Below are 26607 nucleotides of genomic sequence, written 5' to 3' on the forward strand. Positions count from 1 at the left end.
CAGGACCTGGGATGGGTGCCCGGTCCCGATGCTCTACCCTCACCAGACCCTGCAGCTCCCCGCCCCCCCTCCCAGGCTCCCTATACATCCTGTGCTTCTCTCTCTGCTCAGGAATATCAAGTCATGACAGACATCATGCTGCTCCAGGTGGCTGCCGAGAATTACACCCTAGAGCCCGAGGATCCTTTTTGGGCCTGGTTCCAGGCTATGGAGCCGCTCAGCGAGGCTGAGAGGTGAGGCCCATCAGGAGCTGGGTCGGTGAGGTTCGGGGTGGACTCTTTCTGCTGGCCACTCCTGGGATCCTCCTTCCCTGGGCAGCCTCAGGCCTTGTTGCCGGGGCGCCAGACTCCAGCTGTGGGCAAACACTGGCAGGGACTCTTGAATGGAAGCTCCTGGGCAACTCACAGGTGTCCCTCTGTCCTTAGCTACACCCTGTCCTGCCAGCTGGAGCCCCGGTCCTAGCTGGTCAGCAGCACTCAAGAAGAAGAACTGGCCGCAGTCAACCTCAGGGCTGAGCAAGTGTCCAGTGGCCCTGCAGGGATTCCTCAGCAGCTGCATCCTTGCGCCCATTTACTCCACACCCCTTCCCCCCATCTATTTCCTTATGTAGGGGCACCATTTAGTTGTTTTAAATAGTACCGTGATAGATTTGCATGTTAGGAGATTAAAGCCCTTGTTTTGTTTTAGAGCCCGGTGTGTGGTTTGGGTCTTTTACTTCCTACAGTAATGGAAAACTTGCACAGACTCTCATATTCGTTCCTGACCTAGGAAATCTTCCAGAGTCATCAGCTACTGTATGTGGGAGGAAGGAGAAGTGCCAGCCCTTCTCCCTAGCCACTGGAGGGCACCCCCAAATCCCCCTTACTCAGAGCACGCGTCCATTTCAGTCAATGAATTTGGGCAAACAGCAGAGACAGCCCCTCAGAACTCCTGAGATTTAGAGGTTGCAGGGACTTTCCCAGGAATAGCAACAACCACTGAAAGTGGGAGTCTTTAAGACTTGTACGCCCCAGAGCGCCTTCCTGCCCCAGGACTGGGGTTGCCTTTCTCCACTCTAAGGCCAGGAAGACTGTGTCCTGCTCCTTCCGTTGAGATGCTTTTTTGGTTTTGTGTTTGGTTTTGTATTGCCCCCGTATTTGGAACTTGTCATATTGTAGTTCAATCTCTGGAACTGCATCAGCACCTAGTGGGGAAAAACACGGAAGGAGATCAAATCCTGCGTGTGAAGGGGACAAAGCCAGAGGAAGATAATTTGCAGATGGACTCAGGGCATTCAGGACTTTCCAGCCTCAGTCTCCCCGTTGGCCGTTTACCAAGTTTGGAATCTTTCTGGGATTCTTGTCAATCATCTCTGGATTCCCTTTCCTGCTTGCTATGTGTGATGGGAAAAGATGGGAGGGGTACCTTAAAGGACACACCTGAGCCTGGTTCCATGAGTATCTATGCTGACCTAGGAGCCAGGATTTCCAGCCTTCGTGCATCTCCTTATGCGGTTCTTCTGAAGCAGCAGTTCCCTCCAGGCCCCAGGCTCTGCGTCCGATCCATGGTAGCCACTGTTCCCTGGCTGGCATCTGGTGGATCAGGGATGGGTTCTCTCTTGCCAGGATAATGGGTCATATCCTTTTTTTTTGAAGTTTTTTTTAATTTATTTGACAAAGAGCAATAGTAAGAGATTGAACACAAGCAAGGGGAGTGTGAGAGGGAGAAGCAGGCCTGCAGCGGAGGAGCCTGATGTGGGACTCGATCCCAGGACTCCGGGACCACACCCTGAGCTGAAGGCAGATGCTTAATGACTGAGCCACCCAGGCGCCCCTCATTTTCATTTTCTTAATGACTAATGATGTTACACATCTTTTCATGCATATAGTTGCCATTTTAAAACCTTTTTTGGGAAAGTGGCTGTTCAGGTCTTTTGCCCTTAAAAAAAAACCAACTTGGGTTTTCTTAATATTGAGTTAGAAGAATTGTTTATATATTCTAGATGCAAGTCTTCTTCAGATATATGTTTTGCAAATATCTTCTCCCATTTTATGCATCATGGAGGATTTTTGAGAATCAAGAAGTTACGGCCTGGGGGGTAGATAGTACTCCCAGGCTGGTGTGTTTCATTCTAGAGTCTCTGATACTTTCGTAGCTGCTTCTGCTGCCAGACCTTCCTCCAATTCTCTCTCACCACAGTGACATGGAAACATCATGTCACCTCCACCTAAAAACTGCAGGTCAGCTCTGGCCTCCACTGCCCACCCTCCACCTCACTGGAAGCGATGGTGCTCACCTCCATACTTTTCTTCCTTGTTTGGTAACACATAGGAGCAATTTTTTCCTTGTATATCAGATTATCACATTATATGCCTTAAAAACATGCACTTTTGTCAGTTATAGCTCAATTTAAAAAATCGAGCATCATGTAGCGTTACTATTGCTGCATAACAAATGACCCCAAATCTTATCGTCCAAATAACCACCCTTTGTTATTGCTCGGAAGTCTACAGTTCTGCTGATAGAAGGCAAGCTCAGCTGATCTCAGGCGGGCTCGCTTGCACACCTGCAGTCATATGGAATCTCAGTCTCTCTGTAAGTGGTTCAACAGAATCCAGCCCCCATATTACCATTAGCCTGCTGTTTCTGTCTCTGTGGTTCCAGTTCATCTAACCGCATTGCTGTACTAACACGGCTTCCAGCAGCCTCTGGAATCCCTCTCATGTGCTGCTGGGCCCAGAGACGGCTTGTAGACCTCTAGGATTGTTTTGATTTGGTTCTCTGAGAAGCAGACCCTGAGAAAAACACTTAAGTATAAGTAGCTCATTTCAGGAAGTTGAGAAGTGGAGAAGGAAAGGAAGGTAGAGGGGCAGCCAATACAGTGTCTGTGTTAATGAAGAGGCTACCACTGAGAAACTGGGGCACAGTCCCACTGGGGATGTGCTTCCAGATTGTCCCATCTAAGGGACAAAGAATGGAACCTTTGTTGAGGTTGAGAATCATCTGGTGAGAGTTAACGTGAGCCTCTTTCCTCCTTAATCAGGGTTTTGACTCTGAGGCTTCTCCCTCAAGGCTTTACTGCAAAGGAGTTGCTGGCCGTGGAGGCTGGGTCTAGTCTTGTCAGCTAGGTTCCCATTTAACTATTTTAAGTCCACTATAAGTAGGTGATATTTACCTGGTGGGTAATCACAAAATGCAAATGGACTCAAAGGATACCAGAAGGAAGTCTGACCTGTTTTCCTTCGTGGCATAATCAGCTAAAGCCCCTCCCACCCCCTTCAGGGACCAAGGGGGCTGGATTTCTGGATTTAAGGCTGCTGGTGTGCCAGTAGTGCATTGGCTGCACCTGTTAGCACTTTCCCGTGGGCAGCAGGATGGAATGCCCATCAGAAGCCAGCACTCCATCCTCTCGTGCATGCATCACCAAATAGAAATCTGCTTTTAATGAAGCAGCAGATATTTTTAGTGATTTATCAGGAAACGTTTTGTTACACGGGATGATGGAATACCGCAGAACATTCACGTAATCCCTGCGGCCTCATGATTTGAAAGTCTATGAAGGAATTTAAGCAGTTGGATGTAAGCAAGCTTAACAGTAGGAAGAGCACAAAATGGCCTAATTTATCAGAAGATATTGTGTTAAAACTTGCACAAGGTGGCTTCTGAGCTTGCTGTGCTCAAAAAATGAACAAGGGTTGTGACAAGTCCCTGCTTCAGATCCACTGATTCTCTCCCAGGCTCAGACTAAATGTTTCTAGGCCTGTGTATTTTTCTGCCTTTCAGATTTTCACCCTCTCACAAGACTGTGTTGGACCACCATTTTGGCTCTTGTCCCCTCCCCTGCCTATCACCAGCCACGCTTTCAATCTGTTGTAGAGATGGATACCACTATGAGTATCTTCTTGCTTTCCAGGCTGAATTAGCCCCACCAGTATCAACGTTCACACCCGGGTTAATTGATTAACACATTCATTTGTTTCAGGAAGTAGTGTTGAAAGTATCTGTGTGACCAACATTAGGGCGCTCAGCAAACACAAAGCCCCAATATTTACTTACACTCTCTTGATGTCAAACATTCCAGTTTGAAGGTGGGGGGGGAACAATGTTCCAGTTTAAAGGCCATGAGGCCGGAGGGATTCTCTCTAAGTCAGGAAAGGGAAGGCCTCTTTGTTCTATTCTGGCCTTCAGTTGATTGCATGTGGCCCACCCACATGGGAGAGGGCAATCTGCTTCACTGTCTGCCAATTTAAATGTTAATCTCATTCAGAGACACCCTCCACAGACACAGCCAGAGCAATGTTTGACCAAAATATCAGGGCGCCCCATAACCTAATCAGGTTGACACATCAAATTAACCATCATATTATTCTTCGTTTCTTTCAGCAGCTCCAATTATGGATGTGCCTTAGTTTATTAAATCAGTCTCTGTTCATGGACAGTTGATTATTTTTAATCTTTTGTTATTGTGAGTAACTCTGCGATGAACAGCCTTGGGCACACATATTCATTTGTTTGCCACTGCATCGATGGTTCAGCTTCCCAGAGGTGGGATTTCTGGGTAAAAGGGAAAATGCATATGTAATTGCCCCTTCCTGGAGACTGTACCACTTTGCGTTCTACCAACAATGCCTGAAAGCCCTTGTTCCATGGGGAAACAGGGATCCATGTTTGGTCAAGGAGAACACCATCACTCTTGGCTATGGAGATTGCTTTAGGACCAAGCTGGCCAATGGGAGTGATCAATGGGAGTTTTTTGTGAAAGCATCAGGACACAGAAGCTGTCTCTCCCTGGGGATGGCTCAGCTAGGTGTTGTAAACCTCCAGTGTCTAGGGGCGACCACATAGAGAAAGCCTGGTCAAGAATGATACAAAGAAGTAGTGCCTACAGACACAGAAAGGACAGTAAGATGGAATCCTGATGGAATAATAGAGCCCCTGGATCCAGCTGGACCTGAATCAGAGGCTATTCCTACACTTATTCAGTTATGAGACCAAAACTTCAGTTTTTAAAAGCCAAATACAATTTCACCTATATGTGGAATCTAACAAGTAAAACAAACAAGCAAAAGTGCAGAAACAGAACCATAAATAGAAACCAGTGGCTGCCAGAGGGGAGGGGGTTGGGGGATGGGCAAAACGAGTGAAGGAGAGTATAGGCTTCCAGTTATGGGATGAACAAGTCACAGGGATTAAAAGTACAGCATAGGGAATATAGTCAATGGTATTGTGATAGCATCGTATGGTGACAGATGGTAGCTACACTTGTGAGCATAGCATAATGTATAGACTCGTCCAATCACTATGTTATACACCTGAAACTAACATAAAGTGTATATCAACTCTACTTCCATTTTCAAAAAGTTGAAATGAATCCATTTTCCTAAAACCAAGAGAGTCCTAACAAATGCAGCATGCTGCACAAAACAGGATTTCTGCTTTCACAGTAATTTACAATTGAAATGAAGGCATAAAAATTGAGCTACCCTATGATCCAGCCATTGCACTACTGGTTATCTACCCCAAAGATACAGACGTAGTGAGGAGAAGGGCCATATGGACCCCAATGTTCATAGCAGCATTGTCCATGATAGCTAAATCGTGGAAGGAGCCGAGATGTCCTTCAACAGATGACTGCATTAAGAAGAGGTGGTCCATATATACAATGGAATATTACTCAGCTATCAGAAAGAACGATTTCTCAACATTTGCTGCAACATGGACGGCACTGGAGGAGATAATGCTAAGTGAAATAAGTCAAGCAGAGAAAGACAATTGTCACATGGTATCACTCATCTATGGAACATAAGAACTAGGAAGATCGGTAGGAGAAGAAAGGGATAAAGAAAGGGGGGTAATCAGAAGGGGGAATGAAGCATAAGAGACTATGGACTCTGAGAAACAAACTGAGGGCTACAGAGGGGAGGGGGGTGGGGGAATGGGATAGACTGGTGATGGGTAGTAAGAAGGGCACGTATTGCATGGTGCACTGGGTGTTATGCGCAACTAATGAATCATCGAACTTTGCATCAAAAACCAGGGATGTACTGTATGGTGACTAACATAATAAAAAATATTATTATAAAAAAATGAAATGAAGGCACGAAAAACAATGAGAACAACGCAAGACAGAGTATTATCAGGTGCTATACTTTCTGTTATAGACTGAGCGCCATTAGTCCTTCCGAAGTCAGAGGAAGGGCAGGCAGTGGGCCGTGAGGTGATAGGATTTGGGTGGGTGGGACTTCGAAGAGCTCCATAATCCTGTGCCTGCAATTTGAAATCTGATATGGTCTGAGAACCAAAGTTTTTGTAGTGTTGGGGCAAACTTGTGTTCAAGGTGGAGGTGAAGAAATTTTAAACTGTCAGCTTAGGGGCTATGGCCTCAGACCCTGCCAGGGGTGATAGATATGTCACTTTTGGTAGATGTACAGTTTTACACTTCCAACGTCTGAACTATTTAAATTCTGAAACACTTTTGGCCCTACAGAGTGCCTAAAAGACTGCTTCTGTGCTTCACGTCTCAGGGAAGTGAGGGGATGTGTTTTCTGAGGCCTCGATGTTGGGGTGGGTGACCCCAAGGGAACCCCAGAGGCATGACTTGACAGGCACCCATCCCATGGGCAGCAGGAAAAAGCTAGGATGCCTTAAGCACTTGAGATGTGTAAACTCTCCGTGTCTCCAGTTTATAAGTCTCTACTACCATCCCAGTGGGGCTGCTGCGTAAAACTAGTCAGACTGTGACCTGCACGAAGTTGCTTTATCAAGGGAGGGGGTGGGATAGCATCCAAGCTGGGCCCCCCTTCACTGGCCACGTGGGCGCTCTGGCGCCGGCCACCCACTCAGCACTGTTGGGTGATGTGATGGTGGTGGCGACAGTGAGGCAGAGGGAGCATTATTAGGCCTTGTGCTTACTATTGACCAGTTAGTGTCCTCTCCCTGACCACTGCCCATTGGCACATGGGCCTGAGCTATCCCTGGCCTTCCTCTCTGCAGTCTTGGAATGGCCTAACAGGCTGCCCCCCAAGCCATGGGCTCCTCTAGGACAAGGACCATTGTCCTCCTCATGTCTGTATTTCCCAAGTGCCTGACATGCTTAGCACAGAAAGGGGTGAGTGAACTACGTCCGTTGAATGGTGACTGTCCATTGCTAGGGTGACCGGAAGGTCAGAGACTCCCTTAACCACAGCTCCCTTTTGTACATTTCCCCACAGAGACTCCCAAGGAAGGGGCTGCACCCACACGGCCGTGGGTGATCCACAGCCTCTTCTCACCGAGGGCATCCACGCCTCAGCCTGGGTCAGCTCTGTGATCTGTGGGCTGTTCAGACCTTAGGGGTCAAGAGGTGTCTGACTCCTTTGTCAGCTGCAGGGACAGGAATGAAATCCAGCAGGATCTCCCAGGAGCTACACAATCTGTGGTTTCTTCAGTGGGTGTGATGAGAAGCATCCAGGACGCCATCAGACTGGCTCAGGGGCAGGGACATGGTCTCTGCGGGCCCTGACCTGGAGCCTCCCACCATTGAGAGCAGCTCCTCTCGTTTAGGAGCAGAGTTTGGGGGATCCCAGAGTCTTCCCTTAGGAAGAGTCCAGGCTAGGTACCTTAGCCCCTTATCCTAAACCCAAGTTGCTGTGCCTGAGTGGTGAGCTGGCCCACTGAGCTGGAGTTTCTCTTCTGTGCAGTGTTTTGTCCTGATTCTCTGTTCCTCTCCTCTCAGCCATGCGGGTCTTCTTGGCTTTTTGCTGTGGGGTCACTTCCTGAGGTGAGATAGGGACTGTAGACCAGGATGTGCCTTAGGCTGGCCCACTTTCCTTCTTCTTCTTCTGGAGCCCAGTAGCTGGTGGGTGGGTCAGAACCCTGTGAGAGGGCCTGGGTCGTGAGGTTTGATGAAATGGGTGGAAATACTTCTGTGATGAGAAGATTGAGGAGAAATGAGCCCTGTGGAAAGTGAATGTGGCGGGCAGGAAAGAATGGGGATTTAGACAGGGCCCTGAGAGGACCTCCCCATGCAGGGCTCTGGCTACTGGCCCTCCCTGAGACCCACTGCTGCATTTGGCAAGGGGGCAAGGGTGGCCATCTGGGCAGGACTGGCAGGGCAGGTGTGGGAGCAGCAGGAGCCACACCCTGAACCAGGCAGGCAGGGCCTCGCCATCTGGCCATAGGAAGAACTCCTTCACGGTGCTGGGCCCTGTCTGGCCTCCAGGCCACACTTTGGGCAGAGGGGTGAGAGAACGGAGCCTTCCTTTCTTTGCTCCCTTTTCTCAGATCTTCAACAGGAAACACCTGATCTAATTAGGAAAGAGGGACGGGGAAGGGGCCCTAATTGGATGAAGCTTTGAGCTGCCTGTGACCATCTGCACAGTGTGTCCTTTGCCTCTATCCTGCCAAGATGTGTGTGCGCGCATGTGTGTGTGTGTGTGTGTGTGTGTGACAGAGAGGCAGAGAAAGAGATGATGTGAACAATAAGACAGGCACCCTGGATGCACTGAAACTAGGGCTCTTGTTCTTAGCTCATGGAGAGGCTTCTGGGGTTCATGAAGCTCCAGAAATTGTGTGCAAATATTTGGGTGCATGAGCATTTTTCTGGGAAAAGACTCAGAGCTCCCAGATTCTCACAGGGGTTCACAGGGCCCAAAATATCAAGAATTTTAAAAAATAGATACACCTCATACATGGCGTCCACGTGGACTTGGATCCTCCAGGCCCAAATTTGGAAACAAGTGAAAGACAGGTAGAAAGAGGAAAGGGAAGGAAACGTTGAGGGTGTCTGAAGTCAAACAAGACATCTCTGCCTCAGGGTCAGGAGGGCGAGTAGGGGCTGCTGCTGCAGGATCGTGCCAGGATTTCTATAGCATTAAGTGACACTGGCCTGGGTGCTCAAAGGGACCCACCACCTAGAAGACCTGGTCCTTGCCTTTTTTGAGTTTGTTGTTCTTGCTTTTTCTTCTTATAACTTCCACTGAGTCTGGAGTTCTGATCTGTTTATTTTGCACATGTCCTCCGAGGGAGGCAGAGGGAGGAAAAGAGAAGGGTCCCGGACCTTTGCGGACTGGTTAGATCTCTTAACCCTTTGGGGCCTGGGCTGGCCATCTTTGCTGCCATTGGTGCTTTGCTGGGGTTGGGGGGCTACTGCTGAGGCCTGCGCTACCAGGGGATTTTATGGCAGGCCCGTCCACTCCTCCCACTGCTGCCTCCTCATGCTGTGGCACTCTTTCGGGAAGGCATTTGCAGCTTGTTGGCTTGGTCAGTGACTCAGTGACACCTCAGTCAGCCCTGGAACTCCACCTGTTGGAAGCTGGGAACGGCTAGGGCGCTGGGGAACATGGGTGGGAGCAGCTGGCTGGGGCCTGGGGCTTGGAAGGGTAGCTGTTGCCCCCTCCAGCTTGCCCTCCCCGCAGAACCAGCGGGACGCTAGTCATGCGAGAGCAGAGGGGGAGCCCAGTCCCTGCATGCAGTGAGCCTGCGTTTCCTCCAGAGTCTGGGGCGCAGCCCCGGGGCTTCACAGCACCTCAAGGTACCTCACTCTTTTGGAGTTTGCTTTGTGGCTGTCACTGTGAGCTCCTGGAGGACCCAGAAATTTGGTCTTTTCATCTTTAATGATATAATGGCAGACAATTACCTAATACCTACCGTGTGCCTGGTACCATTTTGAAGCAGCCGATATGTTTTAGCCCAGTAGCTTCTGACAACCCTATGAGGAAGATTCTGTTATTATCCCCAGGTGATATAGGGAGACTGAAGCACAGGAGTGTTGGATCACATGGTTTCACAGCTAGCCAGTAGGAGAGCTGAGGTTCACAGCCAGGTAGCCTGATGGCAGACTGGCTGCCGACACCATGCCATGGGACCGTGGCACCTTCGGGGAGCCCTGCAGACAGGAGATGGGAAGTGTTCACCGAGCACGGGAAGGAGACTCAGAGAAGGAATGAAGAGTGCATCCCGTGCTGAGTTCACCATTTCCTGAACCTGAAGGCCAGCACTAGCCACCCAGGCCTGAGGTGGCCCCAGACACACCTTAAAAGGGTTGTTGACGTCCATTGTGTGTCTGTGATGTTCAAATGTCTTACAAGCATGACATTTCTTCGTACTTAGAAAAAGATGATAACAAATTTGTTTCATGTGAAGGAGTTTCCATGGCAGATAAAATTGGGAAGGGCGTTGCAGGAAGTGGGAACAGAGGGTGCAAAAAGCTTGATCTTGGGGAAGGTAAATAGTATACCATTTCCAAAACTGACAGACTTTCAGCAGAGAAAGGATTTCACGGTTAAATACTTTGGAGAAATGCCGAGTTAAACAAAATTAGACAGCTCTCTTTGCTACACGATTGCTCAGAGCCTTTAACATGCTGAAGTGTATTTTAAATCTACGAGTAGAGGAGAGAAGATGCTACATTTCCCAAGTTGTCTGGAAAATCTGCAGCAAGGCACTGAGAGTCAGGAGACCTGGGTCGCAGTCTTGTCTCTACTGATGCCGTCTGTGTACCCTGTCGAGCACCTAAACTCTGGGCTTTAGTGTCTGAATAGAAGAGATCAGCAGCAGGGCTAACATCTATCGAGCACTGACTCCATTCTAGCCTCCAAACTAAGGACTTTTACACTCACTGTCCTCTTCCCAATCCTATGAGATATTCTACAGGAGAAAAACCAGAGGCTTCCAGATGTCAACTGAAGACATGGAGGAAAGGGGGAGGGGTAGACTTTGGGGACCTTGCAGAGCCCAAATCCTGTGGCATGTGCCCCCTCCTAGCTCCCCTTGGACTGGCAAGCCCCATGGGTGGGGTCAGGAACTCCTAGCAGGGTCCAGCTGCAGAGCGGAAGGTCACGCCAGATGGTGGGCCTGCCAGCTATCTCAGGAGAGGCTGAGGCAGGAAGGAGAGCCAAGCAGGACAGCGGCTCTGGGAGGGGCACTGCCCAATTGGAACAGGCACAAGAGCCTGGTCTGGAGCCTGCTAGACGGCAGGAGGGAGGGGATCTGGTTGGCAGGAGGTGTGGGGACAAGGGGACCTCTGAGCAGCAGCTACTTGCCTACTAGTCTGGAAGTATTTCAGCCTTTCAGTAGCATTCTGTCTACCAGAGGGTTTGCCTAAATATTAGCTCTGGTTTTAGGGGCCTTTCCTGCCAGTTCTTCCTTTTTGCTCTTGAACCAGAGGCTTTGCTCCCCATTCAAATGTTGGTTCTCCTGACAGCCTGCTCCCACAGCAGCTCCTGGTCTGTCAGAGTGGTCAGAGTGGGGGCGAATGGGGATCTGAGAGTCTGTGTCACTCCAGAAGATAGAGTCTGAGGAGAGGGAGACCTTTGGAGCATCGAGTAAATGTGCACTGAGCGCCTACCCTGTGCCAGGCCCTGTGACGGATGTGGTATACCACAGTGAGTACAGCGGTCAGGTAAAGGTCCCATCAACAAAATAAGTCAGGGTAGAGCAAAGGTGTCAGAAGCCTGCAGAAGCAGCTTTCCCCCACAGAGCAGTTTCACCTCCTCACGTGACCTGGAAACCACTGGGAAGGCAGCCCTGGCCTCTGACAGGGATCCTATGTGCCCAGGGTGGGTGCCCTTCTTGCCAACCTTCGAGCAGGTGTTTCTGCTTCTGCTCCGGACTCCCGGCCCCGTGGGTGGCTCCTCTGGGTGACCCGCCTAGGGCGGGGGGCTAGGGTTTCCTGGAGCAGGGTGTGGAGTCAGGGATGGAACAGAGGAGCCATTGAGCTGCCCACAGAGCTGCTGCCTGGTTGCCTACAGGCACCGTGGGCTAGCCCCAGGGAGGCCCGTGCTGGGCCTGGGAGGGGTCACAGCTCAAGTCCAGCCCAGGACTCCAGTGGGAAGGGCACTGGCTTGGTCAGGGAAGGGCTGGGGGAGGGGGGGCTCTGTAGAGTTGGGGGGACTGGGGCTTGGGCCAGGCACTTCTCACTGAGCAGCTTCCCGGGACTCAGTGCCCCCCATCCCTGTGACCCCTCCCAGGCCCAGCACAGGCGGCGGGGGGCTCAAAAAACATGCAGGAGGGGCTCCTGGGTGGCATAGCGGTTAAGCGTCTGCCTTCGGCTCAGGGCGTGATCCCGGCGTTATGGGATCGAGCCCCACGTCAGGCTCCTCCGCTATGAGCCTGCTTCTTCCTCTCCCACTCCCCCTGCTTGTGTTCCCTCTCTCGCTGGCTGTCTCTATCTCTATCGAATAAATAAATAAAATTTAAAAAAAAAAAAAAACATGCAGGAGGAGTCTCTGTGGTGGGCAGGCAATCAGTCCCCATAGCCTCCCTGCTCAATTGGCTCCCACAATCCTGATCTGGCCCAGACCCAAAGCCTCCACCAAGGATGGAGAAGAGGCAGGAGTGACCCCTCCTCATGCCGCAGGCCCTGGAGCCACCTCCTGTCAATGCCTGTCAACTCAGTGTGCGGTGCTTCCCCCGAGGTGCTGGCAGCCCTGGGTGGGCTGGGCTCTGTCTCCACCTCAGCCTCCCCCCTTCGAGAAGCCTGTGCCCAGCTTGGAGAAAAGCTCTATTGTCCTCAGCTGCACCCCGCCCTGAGCACCTTGAGCTCTTCCTCAGGGCGTGTGGCTTAGAGTTCGCTCTGCCTTGACTGGAGCAGGGACGGAGGGTTGGTCATGAACCACTTGTGAGGGAGAAAGGGGCAGTGTGGGATGTGGAGGGTCAAGGCTACGCCTTTCCTGTTCTTGTCCTCCAGGAACCAGGGGATTTCAGCAGAGCCCAAACCCTGGCTTTCTTCAGGGCTGTCCTAAGGTGGTCTCTCTCCCAGAACGGCCAAGATCCCCACTGGGGGCAGGTTGGCAGCATAATATTGCACAAAGGACACAAGTTCCAATTGGGTTCCTCCACTTCCGTGGAACGGTCTTGGGCACGTTGTTCCCTACCTGCCCTGAGCCTCCGTTTCCTTAAAATGAATATAATAATACACATATGACATGCTGATGAATGTTCTCAGGATAAACCAGCAGAACTGTGCCATAAAGTGAGTAGTTGGCTTTTCTTTTCTCGCTGGTCCGCAAATTTTTCTTTGTTCAGCATCTGGGATTGAACTTGTGGGCATGGACCGAGTTAATCTCTGAGCTGCCTGCTATTCCCTACTTGTTCTTTGAATTCCTCCAACACCTTTGTAACTGGCTCTCTGAATTAATTCCTTCTGTTGAACCATCTGGTGTTAAACACCTCTATTGCTCTGCCTAGACCCGGACTGAGGCAGGCCTTAATGCTCGGAGCTTCATCCTGGCCATTTAACCTACGGGATGGCCCAGAGGCACAAAAGTGACAGAAAAGGTAGATCTGCCACTCTGCTGGCAGCCTAGTAGGGGACTCTGCAGAGGAAGACCCAGAGCTTGTCCCCATCCAAGCTCAGAGCCTGCCCTTGGATACCTCGGGCTCTGGGTCTAAGACATTCTCTCCAGGACTCACTCCCATGGACAAAGCACCTGGGGAGAAGCAGAGCTGTCTCTCAGATGTCTGAAGCCTGCTCTCCTCACTGTCTTCCCACAGTTGGCAATCCTCGAAGACTACGCGGACCCATTTGATGTTCAGGAGACTGGCGAAGGCCCAGCAGGAGCTTCTGGAGCCCCAGAGAAGGTCCCTGAAAATGATGGCTACATGGAGCCCTATGAGGCCCAAAAGATGATGGCTGGTGCGTGATGGAGTCAGGCTAGGGGATTGCTCTCTGAAGCCTGGGTATTTGCACAACAGGCTCTGGGACCCACAAGACTAAGAGTGGTTCCATGATCCCTTTACTGGGTCCTTGGAGACCATGGGTCCACCGTGGACCCCCTTGGGTCCTTGGCCACTGCCTTCAAGAGAGTCGTCTTGGAGAAGGAGCGATGGCCTGTGGTGCCTGAGATGTGAGGTGGTAGAGAAGGCCACCAAAGATCAGGCAGATAGAGTGAGGACAGTCAGGAAGGGCAGGACAGTGGTTGGACCGGGAGTCATGGAACCCAAAAAGAGAATCACTAACTTTAGGGAAGGTGGTGAACTTGAGATGATGTGATGTCAGAGTGAAACATCTTTATGGCAATTGGAACCACATGGCTTGAGAAGGGCAAGCCTGTCAAGGAGCGGGGGCAGACAGCAACGAATAAGACCTGGTCTTGGGGAGCAGAGCAGAGGTCAAGAGAGGATCCAGGGAAAGAGTGAATGGGGGTGATCCGAGAGGAGGACAGGGGTGAGTCAGTCCAAGGCAGGATGAAAGGAAGGTTTGCTCAGGGGTAGTTTTAGTGTTGGGCATACTGAGGAGCCAAGATGAGAGGGGCCACAGGGGCAGTGAAGGGCCTCAAAGGCTGGAACGAGGCATTTGGACTTGCTCCAGAAGAGGAGGGAAACTAATATGAATTCTCAAACAAGACAGAAACAGGATAAATATGGCATTTTAAGGGGATTATTGAGGCTGCGGTGTACAGAACAGACCAGAAGAACTGGGCATCAGAAAGATGAGTTAGCAGTTGTGGAAATTGCTGAGGCTTTAAGGGAGCAATAATTAACATGGCTTTCTTCCCCTCCTGAGCTTGGAGATCATTGAGAAGTCAAATCAAGGTAACAGACTGATGAAGACAAGAATGTCAGTTTTATTACTGATAAAATAGATTGGAGAACATGACTTAGCTATGTCTCCCACAATGGGCTGCTTAATACTTCACAGAGTTAAACTTGCCCACTCGGGCTTGGGCCATGAGGCACAGCTGTAAGCCCTCTCACGGGGGCCAGGAGAAGAAAGAGCCAGAAGGCAGAGCTGAGAAAGAGAGCGAGCATCTACGGGTGATCAGATAAGCTGCTCTCCCTCCTTGGGAGAGGGGTGGGGGCCAGAGAGCGGTCAGGAGTGTTCTTCCACGGAGCTCGTGGAAACGTGAGCTGGGAGAGTGGAGGTTCACCCTAGTAGTAATCTAGACGTGGAGAGACGAGGGTAAGAGTCATCGGGTACTGGTGGTGAACAGGTGGAATTTAGACGCTGAACGGGGGCCAGGACCGACGAGAGCAGTGTAGTGGACGGAGAAGGAGAAAGTGGGAGGGAGACTGCCCTATTTAGATCAGAGGGGTGTGTACCCCTTGGAGGCCCATGAATGCCCTGGAACTGTATATGGAAATTTGCACATTTTTCTGGGGAGTAGCCCCATAGCTTTTATTCGATTTTCACTGGGATCAACGATCCCAAAAAGGGAATCACAGAACTGACTAGAAGAACTTCTGGGGAAAGTGGCAAGTTTGAAACATTAAAGTGAAAGATCTTGATGGTAACCGGAAATGTATAGGGTGCCATGAGACTGGGCAAGGATGTGGGCGAATTAAGACCTGGTTCTGGGGAACAGAGACCGAGAGGGGCCAGGGGAAGAGTCCAAGGGTGATGGGAGAGGACAACCACGAAAATGACTTGTCAGAGGGGACAGTTTCAAGGAGGGAGTGATCAGGAGTATCTGGGCAACGAAGAAGGATTTTCGGATTGTCAAGTGATACTGCTTGGGATGCAAAGGAAGAACTGGAGCTGTGTAGCCAAAAGGAGGTGGATTAGGAGAGGACCCTGCCTCCGTTTCCAAAACGTGTAAGCCTCATTTCCTAAGCCCTTGCTGGCCACCTAAGGATCTCTTTCTGTCTTTCACTCTGGTGCTTCTCTGCCCCGGCCTCCATTGGATCCCATGCTTTTGGAACCCCAGAGGTGTTTTAAGGGCAAGGGACCCCAGATGTCCGGCCATTGGGTCCCCAAAGCCAGTGGCATCTCTTCTGAAGGAGGCTTGGTGTGTTGCTGAGGGCGCTGCCAGAGGAGCTGAGGAGGGCAGCCAGGGATGCTCTCATACCTCCCCGCCACCTTGCCCTGGCAGAGATCCGGAGCTCCAAGGAGACGGCAGCTCAGCCCCTGCCTCTATATGACACGCCCTATGAGCCAGAGGAGGAGGGGACCACCCCAGAGGGTGAGGGGGCCCCCTAGCCCCGGGAGTCCCGGCTGCCAGAGGATGGCGAGAGGCCCCCTGAGGAGTATGACCAGCCCTGGGAGTGGAAGAAGGAACAGATTTCCAAAGCCTTTACAGGTAAGCCCCTGGCTGGGGAGGGTGGGCCTGCTGGGGCCTCTAAACAGCTCTCCAGGCCCAGGGGAAGGGAAGGAGTGGACCCCGGGGGTTGGGGGAGGCCCAGCAGCTGGGCTCCAGGGAAGCACGGTTGAGGGCATCACAGAGATTGGTGAATTGGGCAGTGTGGGCGCGGCACTGTGTGCAGGGTCAGGGAACGGGCACAGGAGGATGAAGGGTCTCCCTGCATCACCACCTCTCAGAGGCCAAGAGGCTTAGGCCACTTCCGTCTTTTGGGAGACAGGGCCTATTTTAAAATAAAGAAATTCCAAACAAAATGATAAAACTTGTGACATATGTTAAATACTTACATTTAACAAAAGAAGGCATTGAACACCCCAGACAAGGAAAACGGCTGTGTGTATAACCTTTCGAGAACCCAGCCCTGAATCACAGAGCTGTGTCTCCCAGTAGCAGACTGTGCCAGACCAGGGACGCCTGTGCCCCGGGGGGGGGAATTCGGAGGAGCAGGAACTGGTGGGGAGAGGGAGGCTGTGAGAAATGCCCTTTGTTGAATGAGGGTTAGGTTTCTCCTGTACCAAGCACCCCAGCGCCTATCCCAGGCCTGGAGTCCCACCTGGGAAGGTGTGTGTTGGTGGTCTGAGTGGGTGCTGCTGCAGCCTGGAGAGCCTGGAGAGTGCTTTAGCTCCTGGGTTCTTGATTCGGTGAGAACATAAAGGATGTAAATACCATTCGACTTCACCCCCACTCCCAGGGCCCCCCACCCCTCCTTGGGCACGGGGCTCATCCTGGAGCCAGACTCAGCTCTCTGCCCTGTCCTCCCCTCCCTGGCAGCCAGACTAGGAAACCACAGGCTTCTGATTTGTTTCCGGTAAAGCATGCACCATTGAGTGGGACCGTTTATCTCCAGAAGTCTCCTTGGAGAATCAATACTGTTTGGATTGCTTAATGGGGAAATCTATGCTCGTCATTAGGAAACCTCGTTAGCAGCCCTGCAGCCGCCAGTGGCATCCCTCTCTTAATTGTCAGGGCTCGGGATTGAGGGCGTGGGGGGTAAATTTCAATAAAACATCTGCCCCCACATCGGAGTATTCATGACAGCCTGGAGCTGGGCTGTCCGTCTCACTGCCCATGGCTTCCCAGGCCGTGGGGAAAAGGAGGAAGGGCGGCAAGTCTGAGGGTGCCAGGAGGCTGTGGGAACCTGGGTGTGGTGCTGGGAGGCGAGGGCAGCTCGTTGTCCCTCGTTTCCTCCTTTCCTGGTCCTTTTGGGCCCTGGAGGCTTATGAGGGTTCAAGTGAAGGGGACCCACACGGCTGGCAGGGCAAGACTCTGCCTCCGGCTATTTGCTACCTGTGCCTCCCCCCTTCGACTACGCAGCCTGGTGTGGTCACTGTGGCTCCATCCAACCCTCCGAGAGTCCTGCTCCCCCCTCAGAACCTGTCCCTGCCTCTGCTCTGACCCTCCTCCTTTCTAGGCTATTCTGTGTCCTGGCTCTGGGTTTTGGTGTCTCAACCTCTGCCTCTCTCTGTCTCTCTCTCTGTCCCTGTCTGTGTCTCTTCTCCCTCCTGCTACTGGCTCCAGTTGACATTAAGGTCATCAAAGACCTACCTTGGCCTCTGCCGGTGGGACAGCTGGACAGAAGCTGCTCCCTGCCTGACGGGGACAGGGACATCTCCGGTCCAGCCTCACCCCTCCCTGAGCCCAGCCTGGAGGACGGCAGCGGTGGGTCCTGTGGGAGCTTCTGGCCAGGGTGACATGTCCTCTCACACCTCAGGCCCTGTGGGCTTGGGTTGGCAGAGCTGAAGTGGGGTAGGGTTTGGAGAACCTGGAGGAAGAAAGAAGGGACAAAATACACATTCCTCCTTCCTCCCAAAGGTGTGGGGAAGGTGTCTTCTAAAGGAGTCTCTTTCTAAATATCTTGCCCACCATGCCACAGAAATCCACTATTTTACATTCACTTCTTTGTGAGTATTTTGCCTGACCCAATCCTTTGGCAATGCAAGTAACTCTTGAGGTGGGGGTGATGCTAGCATAGGAAGTGTCTGACCCCTTCGGGCAAGGGACGGGTCTGGTCCTTGCATCTGGTGACTGAGAGACAGGAAGGTCCTGAAAGTGCTACAAGGAGAGAAAAAGCCCAAATGAGGAGAAAGGAAGCACCGAACACTTCATCTCTGTCAGTTTGGTACAGAACGGGCAGCCAAGTGCTTGTGAGCGCCTGTTTGTACATTTGTGCCTGAGTGTGAGGGCTACTTTGTAAATGCAGGATGAAGGAGGGTCTCCATCGCCTGTCCGTGGGTGCCTGTGCTCATGTGACCCACTGGCTTCCTCCCTCGTGCTGGCTCAGTGGTGGGCCTGCCCTGGTCTGGGAGGGCAGAGCCGCCTCAGCTGGGTGTCTCCGGTGGGGGCGGGGAGCCTGTGGGCAGCAGCCCTGGGGGCGGGGGAGGGGCGGGCCGGCGGCGGCTTGGGGCAGGATGAGCCTGTCAGGATGGCACCAAGGGGAATCGGATAATTGTTCTCAAATGCATAAGTCACTTCGACAGAATGGCTTGGCAGGGTGATATGGAGAACGGTCATGAACTCTGAGGAGGCGAAAGAAACGATATTATCGGCGCTGAAGCCACCCGGAGGGGGAATGGAACAGGGGAAGGCAGGCAGCTGCTCCAGAGGGAGAAGTTTAAGTGGTTTCTCATGTTGCTTCTCTCCCCTCTCCTCCCACAGCGTAGGGACTGGTAGGCGCGGTGTGGCCTAGGAGGGCTGCGCCCCACCCCCATAGCCAGTCAAGCCCAGGAGCATGTCCCACCCTTCCAGAACATTCCTTTGACCCCTTTTGGCAGAAAATGGTGGAGCCCTGGTTATTCTATAGGGCTCTATCTCTAGGGTCCTCAGAGTCTATGACTGGTATATTCCCCACAGCCCAGTTTGAAGGATCTGAGAAGAGCTGCCTGTCACCTGGCCGGGAGGAGAAGGGGCGGCTACCACCCCGACTCTCTGCAGGGAACCCCAAGTCAGCCAAGCCCCTAAACGTCGAGCCCAGCAGCCCCCTTGGGGAGTGGACAGACCCAACATCGCCTCTGGAAAACCAGGTGTGAGTGTCTGTGTCCAGCTGGGGACTCTCTCCCCTCCCTTCCCCTCCTGCCACTGGCTTGCCTGCAGGGGACACCCAGAATGGGTGGGCCAGGACGGCGAGGGACCCAGCAGAGATGCCCCCTTCCTCTCTCTTGTCCTCAGCTGGTACCACGGGGCCATCAGTGGAACAGATGCCGAGAACGTGCTCCGGACGTGCAAAGAGGCCAGCTACCTGGTGTGCGACAGCAAGACCAGCAAGAACGATTTCTCCCTGTCCCTCAAGTGAGTCGGGGTGGGCCTGCGGTAGGCAGGATGGGCTTGTGAGGATGGCACCAAGGAGGATCCATGGGAAGACAACCAGCAGGACAGGAGAAGACTCCAACCTTCCCCCTATGCCCAGCCAAGCTGGGGAGAAGTCCATCCCCAGGAACTTTTGCTGACTCTGGGCCCTAGGGACCTGGAGCAGTCTGAGGCTCCTCCCCTGACCTCAAGGAGCTCAGAGTCCGTTAGAGGAAACAGTCAAGCTACAGTGTCCAGCTCCAAAGTTTATGTCACTTACCAGCTGTGTGCCCTGGGGCCCCCTGAACCTCTCTGGGCCTCAGTTTTCTTACTTATAAAGTAGGGGAATAATAATATCTACCTTATAGGGAAGGATCCAATGAAATAATGTATGGGAGGCACTTAACATGGTGCTAAGTGCTAAATAAATTATCACCTTCATCTTTACTAATGGCAGTCCAGATGTTCTTGAAGCACCGGCAAGGAGATAGGAACTTTGCCTGAGGGGCTCTGCAGGGGGAGGCGGAGGCTGGATCCTGGGAGGAGGGTGGAGCAGTGGACACAAAGCTATCGTTCACTCTGAAGAAGTGGGCAGGAGGACCGGGCGCTAGTGGCTGATAACTGAGTTTTAAAGGATCCAGGAAGATGGGGGAGGCAGGGCACTCCCTTCCCATCAGCCTTCCTCCCAGGGAGTAGATAGACACAGAGCAGCACTGGCCTCCTACCAGAATGGCCAGCCCTCCCCTCGGTATCCAGGAGTCCTGCCCGATAGAGCCTGCCCCCCACATGGCAGCCTGTCAGATGGTGGGTTCATTCGCATCGCCCCCGTCACTCCTGGGACATCTGTACCACCTCCTACCACATTTCTCAGGGGCATTAGAATACAGGTATACCCCCACTTCAAACAAATGCAATATACAGCAATGTGGGACTATTAAACAGATACATTTGAGGATAATTATTGAACTTCAACTAAAAGATAATGGGAAAATGCCAGTCTAGAGTCAAACAACCTGAATTTTATTCTTGGGCTTCATAAAACTAGCTTTGTGACCCCAGGCAAATCATGGAACCTCTCTGGGCCGTGGTTTCTCCCTTTGCAAAATGCATTGATGGGTACCTCTTAGGTTTCTTGCAGCTCTCATACTCTGCAACTGTCATAAAATCAAAGGAGCATTTAGGAAAAGTTCATCTGTCAAAAACCTGATATAACCCTAGGAATGTGTGTTGCTTTAACAGTTAAGAGTCACAGAGCACCTACTGTGTGCTGAGCCGTGTATACACCGTCTCCAAACCAACTGCCGACCTGGAAGATGAATCTCTTTCTTATAGACAGAAAGAAATACAAAGAGGTATGTGACTTGCTCAAGGCCACCAGGTAACAAAGTGCCAAAAGCAGGATTTGGACCCAGTTCAGTTCAGTCGGACTACAAGAACCGCACTATTCCATTGCATCGCTCCACCAGTCCTCAAGTCTGGAACAGTCCAAGGCTGAGACGGCAAGGGTCTGGCTCTGTGAAAGGAGCAGGGCGGGGCTCAGCCTTATCCTGGGGAGTAAAAGGGGAGGCAGGCCTGGGTGCTGCTTCGGCCCAGGCTGATCCAGCCCCACCAGCAGCTGTCCACCAGAGCCTCGCTTGCATATAAATGGCTTCTCTGAAATACAATTAAGGTTTCTCTGCTCTCTGTAACGGAAGGGCTTTCACTGGTGATTAAACAGCTTCCTCCAGAAGCCATGTCAGCTCTGGCCCTACCGCCCAGCTAGTCCCACCCAGACTCCTGAGGGTTGGGCAATGACTCTGCTTGGGACTTTATCCCAGGAGGTCAGTTATCCAGATGGAGGCTTGTTGCCACTTTATTGCCCTTTTTGGCCAGATCTGTCCCTCAAGGAGAAGATATAATGTAGTTTTGGGGAGAGGTGATTATCCCAAGTGGATTGTGGTTAGGGGGTTTTCTCCAAACTGAGAGGGAGAGGGAAAGCAAGGCCCAAGCTGCTGCCCACAGCTTTGGGCCTGGGCCATGGCATAGGGCAGACAGGGGAGGGGGACTACTCACTGCCTCCCCTCTCTACCACCCCCAGGGACTGCACATTTTCCTCAGGCCCTTAGCTCCCTTCCCCAGGGCCTGCGTGGTCACTGTCAGCCTCAGCCATTATCTCGGGCCTAGAGAAGAAGGATGCCCCCCCACCCCCCCACCCCCGCCCATACACACATACACCCAGCCTGGGGCCCCCAGCAGGCTTTAGGGCACAGTATCCTGGGGCAGGGAGAAGGAATTGGAAGGGTGGGTGATAAAGGACTGTTTTTTTCCTGTCATCCCTTTCCTCTCTTCAGTCATCCACTCTCCATCTTCACTTGTGGGCCCAGTGAAATGGGTCCCGTCAGAGGCCTCTTTGTACGCAGGCAGGGGAGGGAAATGAGGTTTGTCAGCCTCACCTCATATGAGGGCCCCCCTCACCGGTCCTACCTCCCATACAAGTTTCTGAGCCCTGCACTTGTCCCCAGGTAGGCTCTGGCCCCGAGAGACAAGTATTCAGGCTTCAGGGCTCCCCCAAACACTGCTTCCTCCTTGCTGTGGACCAGGCCTGGTAGCTTGGGCAGACACTGTTCTTGCTCGGGCCCCACCCCCATGCTTTCTCTCTAAGACAGGGTGCCCGGACAGCTGGGAGCCGGCCAGAGCTCTGAGCAGCAGGGTCCTTGTCTTGCGGGCAGGGCCAGGCACTGATGTGGATTTCCTGGATCGTGTCAGGGAGCTGGGAGAGGCAGTGGAGCCTTTCTCTCTGAGGGAGGGAATGGAGTTACAGCCTCACCGGTGATGGCATCCCAGGCTGCAGGGACAGAGGAGCTGGGGGCTTGGCCCAAGGCCCAGTTAGCAGGAGGGTAAAGGGATATCCCCAGGACAAGGCGGTTGAGCCTCCCCGGATTTGGGGTGGGCTTCCAGAGCAGCTAGCTCACCCCCTCCCCTGGTTTGCGCAAGAGAGAGCCTCAACCAAGATTCGCTCGGTTGTCACATCTGTCCACACACGGTCCTGCCAAGGATGTTTGTGTCTCCACATGCGTCACTAGGAACCCCCACCGGTGTCGTCCCCCACAGCTCAGAGATGGAGAGGGTAGACCAGCTTTGGCCACACAGGTTGGAGGGCACCGGTGCTCGGGTCCCAGGGTCTGGGGCAGGGAGGGTGGTCGCTCCAGTTTCCACCTGCACACGCCCTGTACACTCACTACACACACATTCTTGGCACACCCAGGGCCCTCACCACAAAGCCAACGCCTACAGTTACCTACTCACAAAATCCCCTCTGCCTCCTCTCTGTTTTCTGGACTGACCTCCACCTTCCCTAGTCACCTCCCCACACAGCTGGCTCAGAACAGCCACATTTGCTGCGGGCGTGGGGGAGGGCAGGGGGACTGGAGAGGGCCCCTACTCACCAGGGTCTCCTCTCCTCTTCCCAGGAGCAGTCAGGGCTTCATGCACATGAAGCTGTCCTGGACCAAGGAACACAAGTACGTGCTGGGCCAGAACAGCCCACCCTTCAGCAGCGTCCCTGAAATCGTGCACCACTATGCCAGCCGCAAGCTGCCCATTAAGGGGGCCAAGCACATGTCCCTGCTCTACCCTGTGGCCATTCGGACTCTGTAGATGTGAGGCCCGGGCACTGTGACAAAGCTGGACCCAGGCCTGCGCCCATCCCCTGGCTGAGGGCGCTGGACCTTCCCAGGGACATGTTCTGTCAAGTCTTTCTTCCCCTCTCCCAGAGATCGAGTGGGACCTGCAGATTCCTTAATTTATTCTAAACGGGAATGCCTTCTGGGGCCTCAGAGTAAAAGGTTGTCTGGAGCGGAGGACAGAGGAATCCCTGGGGAGAGAGGATAGCCCCTGGAGGAAGGGGGCTTCAGAGCCGCTGGTCTCCGGAGGAGTTTAAGATCCGCAGCTCCCCGCCTCTTCCGCCCCCAGGGCACAGGCGGGGACCCCCTTCCCCACCGCCTCCTTCCCCCTGGGTCAATGCGGGGCGCCCTGGCCATCTCTCCGCCTCCACCCCTAAACCACCGGCGGGCTCCGTTCAGAGTCTGGTGCAGGGATTGGGGAAGGCAGACCCCCCCCCCCCCCCCGCCCCGGACGGAGATGGCCTCGGGGGTGGGGAGACGAGGGGAAGGGCTCGGGCCGGAGGGAACTTGCGCAGTCCCCGGGCTGTCCCGGCTCCCGGCCAGATGCAAGAAATAAACCCAGTCCTGCCAGGCCCAGCCGCGTCCGCGCCTCCAGCGCCGCCCCCCCCCCCCCCGGGCTGCCGGGGGAGGGAGCGGCGAAGCGAGCGCAGATTCTGTTCATAAATCAGCTCTGGAGCGACCCAAGCCGGCTGTGAAAAGCACTTTCGAAGCATCGAGTTGCTTCCCTTGACGAGATGTCAAAACATCCCCCGCCGCTCCCGCCGGGCTGGGGGCACCCGGAGCCCACCGGCCGCGCGGCGCCCCCTCCCCGCCGCGCCGACGAGGGCCGCTCCCCCGAGCGCGTCCAATTTCCTGCCAACAGCCGTGCGTCTGGGAGGAGGGGAGCCGCCGAGAGACGAAGAGGCAGCGCGCCAGGCGAGGGGGGCGGGCGGCCCTGCCACGCGGAAGCCGCGCACCCGCACCCGCGGGAAAGCTGGCGCGCCGACCGCGTTTTCTTCCCAGGGGAAGCGGGGCCTGCCGCGCCTCCCCCATACCCCGACCGTGAGTCCGCCCCCTGGAGACGTGCAGCCCGCAGGTCTGGGCCCGGATCTCCCGTCGGCCGGGGCTTCGGGCTCGCGGCCGAGCCTGGCGGGGCGCTCCGCGCCTGCCCCCTGCTGGTCGTGCCTCTAACCGCGGGTCGCGGGCGCCCGGCCACACCGGACCGGCCCTGGAGACGCCCCACCGCACCCAGGGCTGGACCGGCCGAGGCCTGTGCGCCCGGCCCCTGGGCATACCCCCTGCGCCGCCGGTCCCAACTGCTGTTGACCCACTCCAGGCCCGCCCTCCTGCCCCCACGGGGCTCCCCGCGGGGCTGAACAAACATCCGCTGCTCTGGGAGCGCAGTCCCAGGGCCTCTTTGCAGAACCTGAGCAGTGTCAATCATGGGAGTTCGGATTTTCTAATCCCCGGCTATTTCATCGAAATCGAGGATATGTGACCTGACAAATGTAAGAATTCGGTGAGGACAATCGAGAGGCTCACTTGAAATTGGGCCCTGCTTTAGAAATTCCCTCAGAGGGTTGCCCTATACCTTGGAGGGTATGAGTCACTTTCCAGATGAGAAAACAGGCTGAGTGTTCAGGTGATGTGCTCATCCGTCTCCTTGTGCTTCCATCTCTTTACCTGGAAGACCCATGGAGGCACGGGTGGTCCACTGCTGTTGCTCAGAGGTCCTGGAGCCAGCCAGGCCAACTCTGGCTCCTGCTCTGTCCTGCCACGCACACCCGCACTTTGTGCCCTGCCCACCTTCTCCAGAACTCCCATCCCTTCTCTCTCTGCCCTTCCTGGTCAGGCTTGAGAAGCCCCACACGAGCCACCCTGAGAGGCCTGGGTCAGGAAGGGTGCCCCTGAGCTGGGAAAGGGGTCTCCAGCTAAAGCCCTCGGCCTTGGGCTGGTTCCTTTATTCGGTAGATGCTGGCAGGTTCAGAACACTGTCTGCAGCAGCCTGGGTGAGTTGGCTGGTTAGTAGCTTCCTTTGCCAGTGCCCACCCCCATCCTGGGGCAGAATAAAGAAAACCAGAGGGCAGAAAAGTGGTTTGTTTGTAAAGGAGACTATTGCAGTGGGAAGAAGAGACAAGGCCTGAGGAGCACGACATAGATATTGGGCCAGATTCTGACTACAGCACATGTTTAAAAACTGGGGAGAAATCAGTTGTGCTGTTAGGCTAGGATGCTGAGGGGGTTCCTGTAGATTTCTCTCTGTGGGCCCAGCCTCTAGCCCACCCCAAGGCATTTGCCAGCCCTTTTGACAGTGGGGAGCCTAGAGGAGGGGGAGGTTTTGGGGGAGGAGTTCCAAGATGCCAGCATCTGTGCTCCCACTCCGTCCTTAGGCCCACAGCCCCCTAGTGCACATACACACTGCTTGTCAGCTCCAGTCTTTTGAGGCTTTTTCTTAGTTTGGAAGAAGAGGTGTCACTTTGCCCCAAAGTAACAATAGCTCTCCTACCTCCCAGGCTCCGTTTCCTAGACAGTGCCCCCCAGCTTCTCCAAGCTGAGACAGTCTGCACTTGGGGGTCTCTGAACCCGTATGGGGTGACTGACCATGGCCACCTGGACCAGGGATGAGAGGTAGGAATGGGAAGGAGGCAGAGAGTCAGAAATAGGAAATATAGAGCGAGGTGTGGGCCCAAACCTCTGCTCAGCTGGGCAATGGGAAGAGCTCCTGGCCAGGAGGCCTAGAAGTTCTCATAATGGTCGGAGGAGTGAGTCCGGTCCTGCTTGTTGATGAGCTGACAGCCCTTTTCCACATTCTTGGTCATGCCAGGGGGGCCACAGCTAAACACCCCAATCTTCCGGACCTGTTAGGGGAAGGAAACGTGAAGCCTAGCTCAGTGTTCATGGAAAGACAGGCAAGAGTCCTTGGTGGGGACTCCTTCCATGTTTCTGATAAAGGTTCGCTTCACACCCTGTGTGGTGAGGGCTGGCTCGGTGTGTGCGTCTAGCTCAGCTTTGGTAGACTTGCTTTGTGTGGGTCCGCCCTCCCCCCTCTCCAAGGCATTTGGGGTAAAGGATCAGTGTTTCTGACAGGGGCTGGGTTAATCAGCGTTCAGGTTAAAGGCTAGCTTACTGTGTCATTGAGGGCTAGGCCATTATTTACCAGAGCAGTGGCTAGCCCAGTGTTCCTGGTAAAGATCAGCGTCTCGGGTGAGGCCGGCTCAGTATTCATGGTAAGAATAGCTTTGAGTTTATCATAAGGATGAACTGAGCTGTTCCTTCTGGACAGGCACCATGGCTTTAGAAGTGGCGAGTCCCTGTTGCTGCTTCCCCCCTGAGCCCCTCAGAGTGACCGCTACTGTTTTTCCATTCCATTCTCCCCACTTATCTCTTGGGTGATGAGTTCTTATCAGCAGTTCCTTCCCTCCTGGAGCTGGGTTGGGAGGTTTGCTTAGACCTCAGGTGATAAAGGCCAGGAGAACCTTGATATGGGGTGGACTGACTTGTGGGTGGACCTCCTGCAGGGACTTGAAGAAGGGCTCGAAGGGGGGCGGCCAAAGTGCATGATGGAGCGCAGGCCCGTGAACAGACTCCTGTTCAGCACCTTCTGGAAGTGCCGCTCACAGATGTACTGGGGGCACAGAGGCAGGTCA

At 53.6% G+C, this 26607-nt stretch overlaps 2 pseudogenes; one reads left to right on the forward strand and one right to left on the reverse strand.

Moving 5' to 3' along the window:
* LOC125282080 (SH2 domain-containing adapter protein F-like) lies at positions 1–23553 on the forward strand (annotated as a pseudogene).
* Positions 16470–26607, reverse strand: part of LOC125282079 (dual oxidase 1-like) — a 34818-nt pseudogene continuing 24680 nt past the window's right edge.

Source organism: Ursus arctos, unplaced genomic scaffold (genome assembly GCF_023065955.2).
Source record: "Ursus arctos isolate Adak ecotype North America unplaced genomic scaffold, UrsArc2.0 scaffold_16, whole genome shotgun sequence".
Classification (NCBI taxonomy): Eukaryota; Metazoa; Chordata; class Mammalia; order Carnivora; family Ursidae; genus Ursus; species Ursus arctos.